The sequence below is a fragment of the Rattus norvegicus genome, chromosome 4 (genome assembly GCF_021556685.1).
Source record: "Rattus norvegicus strain SHRSP/BbbUtx chromosome 4, alternate assembly SHRSP_T2T, whole genome shotgun sequence".
Taxonomy (NCBI): domain Eukaryota; kingdom Metazoa; phylum Chordata; class Mammalia; order Rodentia; family Muridae; genus Rattus; species Rattus norvegicus.
This window is the reverse complement of record NC_141537.1, coordinates 178542401-178549456: the sequence shown is the minus strand read 5'-3', so window position 1 is coordinate 178549456 and position 7056 is coordinate 178542401.

The following is a 7056-nucleotide window of genomic DNA, read 5'->3' as shown; positions in this document are numbered from 1 at the left end:
AGGGATGTGCACGTGGGTGTAGTGCTCATGGAGGCCAGAAGAGGGCACCCAATCCCCTGAGCTCAAATTACAGGGTGCTGCGCCTGACCTGGTTGGTAGGGACCTGCTTTGGAGTCTCTGTGAAAGTAGCATATGCTCTTAACCACTGAGCTATCTCTCTAGTTAATAAAGGATTGCTTTAAAATGATTTCATTAAGACAAGCGTTTCTGTGGTGTGCTCACTTGAAGGCTTCTGGGTAAATACCTAAGTGTGATAGGGTGGGTCATAGGGTAGATCTAGCTTTAGGGTTTCAGTGAGCCTCCATTCTGACTCCCCTCAGGACTGGCCTGCTTCACATCCCCACACAGACTCCACACTGATTTCTAGGACTCCAAAGGGGATCATGACCCACAGTTTAAAAAGAAATGTAGCTGTGAAGCCTTAAGACAGAGCGTGACTAGACTATGACAGGGTTGGAGGTGCGGTGTCCACAGGAGTCCAGGGAGGGCCTATGCAACCTGGTGAACCAGGACCGGCTTTTGGAGGAAGGGAAAAGCCATGCCTAGGTAAGCCAGGAGAGAAGTGTGGCTGCCCTGCCCAGTGCAGGCAAAGCACACTACTCAATATTTTAAAGCCCAAATAAACCACTACAGTTGGAGGGAACATAATATGTGTACATTTCTGACAGAGATAGGGCTCACCCCCACCAGTGAGGAGGCAGATTAAGTTGGCCTGCTATGTGCTCAGCTGAGGGGCCTGGGTGTGTGAACGGCAGAGTCATCAAAGACACTCAACACGGAGCAGTTTGCCACTGTCAGCAGTACGCCTTTGACTTGGTCACCGCTTCTTGGGTTCGTTTTTTTTTTTCTCTCACCAGAAAAAAAAAAAAAAAAAAAAAAAAACCAACAACAAACTGAATCCAGTTTTATTTGTTTTTATTTGTTTATTTGTTTTTAAGTAATTTCATTGCCTTATGCAAAGAAAGACCAAGATGAAAGGAAAGTTAAAGTTTCTGTGCTTTGTCGTAGCTCAGTGTTAGCGTACAGAGAGGAGTACGGGGTTTTGTCTCTAGGTGAAGTAAGCCATCGGCTCTGTGGTTTGGACTGGGGCCCTTTGTTTCACAGGCACACGAGGATCAGCCTGGCTTCCAGAAATCTCACCTACTCCCTTCCAAATGACGGTCAAAATGTGTTTGCAGGTCCATTTATAATTCGCATAGGGCATTTTTCTGTTGTGATTTAGAAAAAAGCGGAGGGGAAAAAGCTTTGCAAATTATTGCTCAGTCATTAACACAGCCAGGTATCACTTCGGCAGTTTATCGTCAATCAGCCGACTCAAATCATCTAGTCAGTTACCTTGTGGGTTTCCAATTTTGCAGTCATATCAGTTGGAGATGTAAGTAATTAATACATCTAAATTATCAGCCCTTGCGGGGTTGTAGGGAGCTTCTCGGAAGTCCTAATTCTGATTGACAGTCATAAAACGTAACTTTTCTTCCTGAGTCTTGATAGTTGCACTGCTTTAACAGAGGGGGTGGTGACTTCAGTTGCACTCACGGCTTAAGCATGAAACCGGATGAAACCGTTATGAATCCATTCAGCCCTCCCTTCTTTACGATCTCCCCTTGACGGAAAAACAGAACCAAACGACCCATGCCAGGAGAACTACCCTGATTTGCAGTGGGAGAGGTTGGGGAAAGTCTGTGAAGGAAAACGGGGCAAGAAACAAAAAGGAAGAGGGCGAGGGAGGCAGTGGGAGAAAAGAAACAAAAAATCAGAAATGTTAAAGGCAAATTAACAGGATATGAACACTGGTCACTGCCTTTTAACACAGTGGCTATATGTAAAATCCCTTGCTCTCCACCTGTTCTCACTCCACTCCCACTCTAATTCTGGGCTCACTAAACTGGAGTGCAAAATTCAAAGGTCAAAGGTGAACAGATCTGACACTATCTTGCAACAGTTTTCAACCTTTCTCCACCTTTCCGTTACAGGTTCAAAAACCTTGAGGTGAAGCCAGGCATGTTCAGGTCTTTTGTATCAGTTTTCCCCCATTGTCTCTGCACTCTAGAACATTCTTCTGTGACAGCCTTTCTGCCTTGTTTTCCTCACTTGGGCTTGCTGCCAACCTTCCCAACAAGGACTTGTTTAAAATCCCTGTCTTTCTAAAGACTGTCATCACAACTCTAGTCTAAATATAAATGCTATACCATAAGTCCTTTATCTCAGAAATGTCACCACTCCTCTGTTTTAGTTAATTCCACCATGTTCTGTCTTGATTTATATTGAATAACCAGCGGATGAAACCCAAGCCCAGCTTGGCCTATTTCAAATGGCTGCGAGACTGTGCTCACGTGACCCCTACACTGCTTGGCTGGGTTCTAATCACTCCCAGGCTTGTATATCGGAGCCATCCTCTGCTTTTATTTTTTCAGAAGTTACAGCTTATACCCAGGCCTGCATGGGGCAGGCTCCTGGAAACTGCTCTCTCTACAGCTCTGAGGGGATCAATGTGAAAAGGAAGGCTTCCATCTTCAACCGACTCTCTAGCTAAGCTTGAATTGTTTAAATAAGTTTTGTCCAGGCTTTCTTTCTCTCCTCTATGCGACTTGCTTCCCAGCAAATAACTTTGTGAGACAACCAGCCCCACAGTCCCGCTGGCCTTTGCTGGCGACTGGTGTTCCCTAGGAAGTATTCTAAGATAGGTCACCCACAGGACAAAGACAGAAAACTTACCCTTTGGTCATCTGTGTCAACCTACCTCACTTTCCTGATTAAAGAAATTTCATGTTTCATCTCCCTTTGAGGCCAAAGACTTTGTCTGGTATTTGTTCTGATATTCTTCTTTCTTAGTGAGCCTTCCCTGTGCCCCACCCTTAGAGTGCCCCAGGTGTCAAAATACCTGGAGAGAAAGGAGCGTCTGCAGATCCACGTGTCTGGATGGTCTCCGGGATGTGTCAGACCAAAGGTCTCTCCCTCTCTCTTTTCACCTGCTGTTCAAAGGAATGAATAAAATGTCAGCCTTGTGTCTAAATGGTAAGACCATGACATGCCAGGGAATAAGTCTTTGTATTAGCAAACCCATCAAGAACCACAGTCACACAAAATCCAAGTAAGGACCATACCCAGAAACAACACTCAGGGACCACACCCAGGGTCCACACCCACAGACAACACCCAGGGTCCACACCCACAGACATCACCCAGGGTCCACACCCTAGACAATACCCAGGGGCCACACTCACAGACATCACCCAGGGGCCACACCCACAGACATCACCCAGCAACCACACCCACAGACATCACCCAGGGGCCACACCCACAGACATCACCCAGGGGCCACACCCACAGACATCACCCAGGAGCCACACCCACAGACATCACCCAGCAACCACACCCACAGACATCACCCAGGGGCCACACCCACAGACAACACCCAGGGGCCACACCCATGGATCACAAAGCAGAACCAGGAAGAACTAGTATAATGTAAAACCTTTAAAATAGCTTATCAAATACTCGTCCACGCACTTAATGTGCTTTAATCCAATCCATCCCCCATTCCCTCCGCTCTGCTTCTCCTCCTATCCTCCCTACCGCTTTGCCCACCAAACTTCATGTGCTCCTTTTAAAAGTCTACTAAGGACCCCACTTAGTGATGCCTGTGTGTGCATGAATGTTAGAGCTATAGGGAGCCTCTCAGGGGCCACACCCCTAAAGGAAAACAACGATCCTCATCAATGCTGCAGTGTTGACTGGTCTAGCCTGGTGCACATCTTGTGCATGCAGTCACAGCTGCTGTGAACCCGTGTGTGCGATGGCCCTGCCAATACTGCTTCACTGCAGAGATTCACTGCCTCTGGCGCTCACAGTCTGTTCTACAGAGGTGCCTGAGCTTTGCATGTAGAGGTTACGACACAGACGTTCCCTTCAGAGCTGAGCTCCCCTTCAGAGCTGAGCAGTCCACTGTCTCTGAGTCGTTGCACACTGACCAGCTCTGGGTCTCAGTACTCAGCACCATTTACTGCAAAGAGTTTCTCCGATTAGCGTTGGGAGACATGCTAACACGTAAGTATAAAACTAAGAACTTGTGGTGCCGTAGAATACTGTGTCCATTTAGGAGGACGATCGGACCCTTTTCCCACAGGACCCATGGCACAGCCAGCTGTGAGATTTTTCACTTCCACCTTGTGAACCAAGTCAATCAGAAAGTGATTGGTTACTCTTGTAACAATTGTGCCCACTACCGCAGATGCCCACCCAGGCATTCATATCTTGCCAAGCCAATTGTTATTATACTGCATAGGGCTGGGGCTGGGTAAGACCTTTACTTTTCTCACCTGGTAGCATGCATAGAAACTTCCAGGACTGTAAAGGGTGAGCTGTGCCTCAATTGTGACTTCAGCAAACAGTCTTAGCTTGGGGTTCTAGAGCAGTGGTTCTCAAACAGTGGATTGTAACCCCTTTGGGGCTTTCATATCAGATATCCTGCATGTCAGATGTTTAAATTGTGATTAATAACAGTTCCAAGCTTATGGTTATGAAGTAGCCATGAAATAATTTTGTGGCTGGTGGTCACTACAGCATGAGGAGCCGTATTAAAGGGCTGCAGCATTAGGAAGGTTGAGAACTGCTGCTCTAGAGGGTAAGGAAGAACAATGGTGATAACTTGTACTCTACGGGACATCACTGACTGAGAATCCACCAGCTCCTACGGCTGATACATATTCAGAAAACCAGTAAGGTACAAAGTCAATGAATAAAAATCTATACCCTTCCTAAACACCCATGGCAACCACACTAAGGAAGAAATCGTGGAAACAATCCCACTCATAATGGCCTAAATAAGTGAATCCTGGATTAAATCTATTCATGGACATGAAAGGCTTGCACAACAAAGTCAGTAAGACCCTGAGGAAAACACTGAAGAAATTGCAAGAAGATGGAGAGACTGCCCATGCTCACGGTGGGATACATGTCGTGAAGATGGCCATCCTACAAAAGGCCAGGTACAGATTCAGTGCAATCCCAGTTCAATTTCCAACGCTGTTCTTCCTGGAAACTGAAAAAATCGATCTCAAAATTGATATGGAGCCATGAAAGATTCAGGATAGCCAAACCATTCTGAACAGCAAAAGAGGACTAAAGCGTCTCCACCCCTGGTCTCCCCTCATACTGCAGAGCAATGGCAACAAACACAGCATGGTCCCGGCACAAGAACAGACGCATTAATCAGTGCAACAGAACGGATGGCCCACACTTAAACCCACAGGACCACAACCACCCGAGTTTTCACAGAGACTGAAAGTACATGTGGAGGAGAGACCGTGCCTTTAACAAATAATCAACCTCAAGAGCTGAATGCAGAAGACTGACGTGTGTGCCCCTTATCACTCACCCTCCATAAAACCCAACTCCAAGTGAATCAAGGATCGCAACATAGCACCTGGAACCTGAGTCTCTTATAGAAAAAGAAGGGAGTGCACATCCACTCAGAGGCCAGCAAGACTTTCTGAACGGGATCCCAGCAGCACAGGTGTTAGGACCGATTATTAACAAACAGAACCTTATGAAACTAAAAAAGATTCTGTACAACAAGAGACATCATCCACAGAGTGAAGACTCAGCCTACAATATGGAGAAAAATATCTACCCCAGCTATGTCTCTGGTGAATGGTTATCATCTAGAGCCGTGGTTCTTGACCTTCCTACTGCTGTGACCCTTTAATTCAGCTCCTCCTCGTGTTCTGGTGATCCCTAACCCCAAAATTATTTTCACCGATACTTTGTAACCAGTGTGACTCATAATATAAGTATCTGGTTTCAGATGGTCTCAGGAGACCCTTGTGAAAGGGTCATTCAACCACTCAAAAGGTCTAGAATATACAAAAAAAAAATTGAAAACAGACTAAATAAATAAATAAACATCCCACTGAACTAAACACCAAGAAAATGACCCAATTCAAATTTTTGACTTTTCCTTTTTAGTGTCTAGCATCCTTATCCATCAGGGAAATGCAAATTAAAACTAGTTTGAGATTTCATCTTCCCTCACATCAGAATGACTAAGATTAAAAAAGAGAGAGAGAGAGAGAAAGAGAGAGAGACAGCAAAAGCTGGGATGGATGTGCAGAAGGAAGAAGACTTACTCACTGTTGGTGGGAGTGAAAACTGGTGCAGCCACTGTGTAAATCAGTGTGCAGGATCCTCAGAAGCTGGAAATAGACCTTCCATATGATCCAGCTACAGCACTTCTGAGGTATATATATATATATATATATATATATATATATATATATATATATATATATATATATATATATATGACTCTATTCCTACTACGGAGACACCAGCTCACACAAGCTCACCATGCTCTACTCACAGCTGCAAGAAAATGGGGAGAGCCAGGGCGTCCACCAACTGATAAATGGATAAAGAAAAAGTGCTACACTTAGATAATGGGGCATCGTTCAGCTGTGAGAAGAGGCCACGTTATGAATTTGTAGGTAAATGGATGGTGCTAGAAAAAAAATTGTTCTAAGTAAAATAACCCAGACCCCAAAGGACAAACACCCCGTTTCTCTCTCATATGTGGGTGCTGGCTGGAATCCTTGGACACGTGTGTCTAAGTAGGAGAGCCCATGGAAGACAGGGAACTAGTAAGACTGCACAGGCAAGGGGAAAAGACCAAATGAAGAGGGTATGCAAGGCTGGAGTTGTCCTTTGACAGGAGGACAACGCCTCTCCCAGGCGCTAACAAATGAGGGACGCTATGTAGGGTACGGGTTATAGACTATTGAGTCACTGGCAGGGTTCTCAGGTTTGGAAAGTAAAGAATTTTAGTTTCTTGCCTGGATTTCACCTTCTGTTTTTCTGTCCTGAACTTCTTTCAACAAAGCTAGCTCCTTAGTGTCAAAGGATATTGAGCAAGTGATTCCTCTTCTACCGTTCAGGATCCCCCAATGAGAGACCACTTATTTCCATATATCTGAGGGCGTTAACAAAGGGGGAAGGAAACAGAGAGATGGGCAAGGAAACCAGGATGCATTCTCTAGTTAAAGGAAGAATGATGGGTAG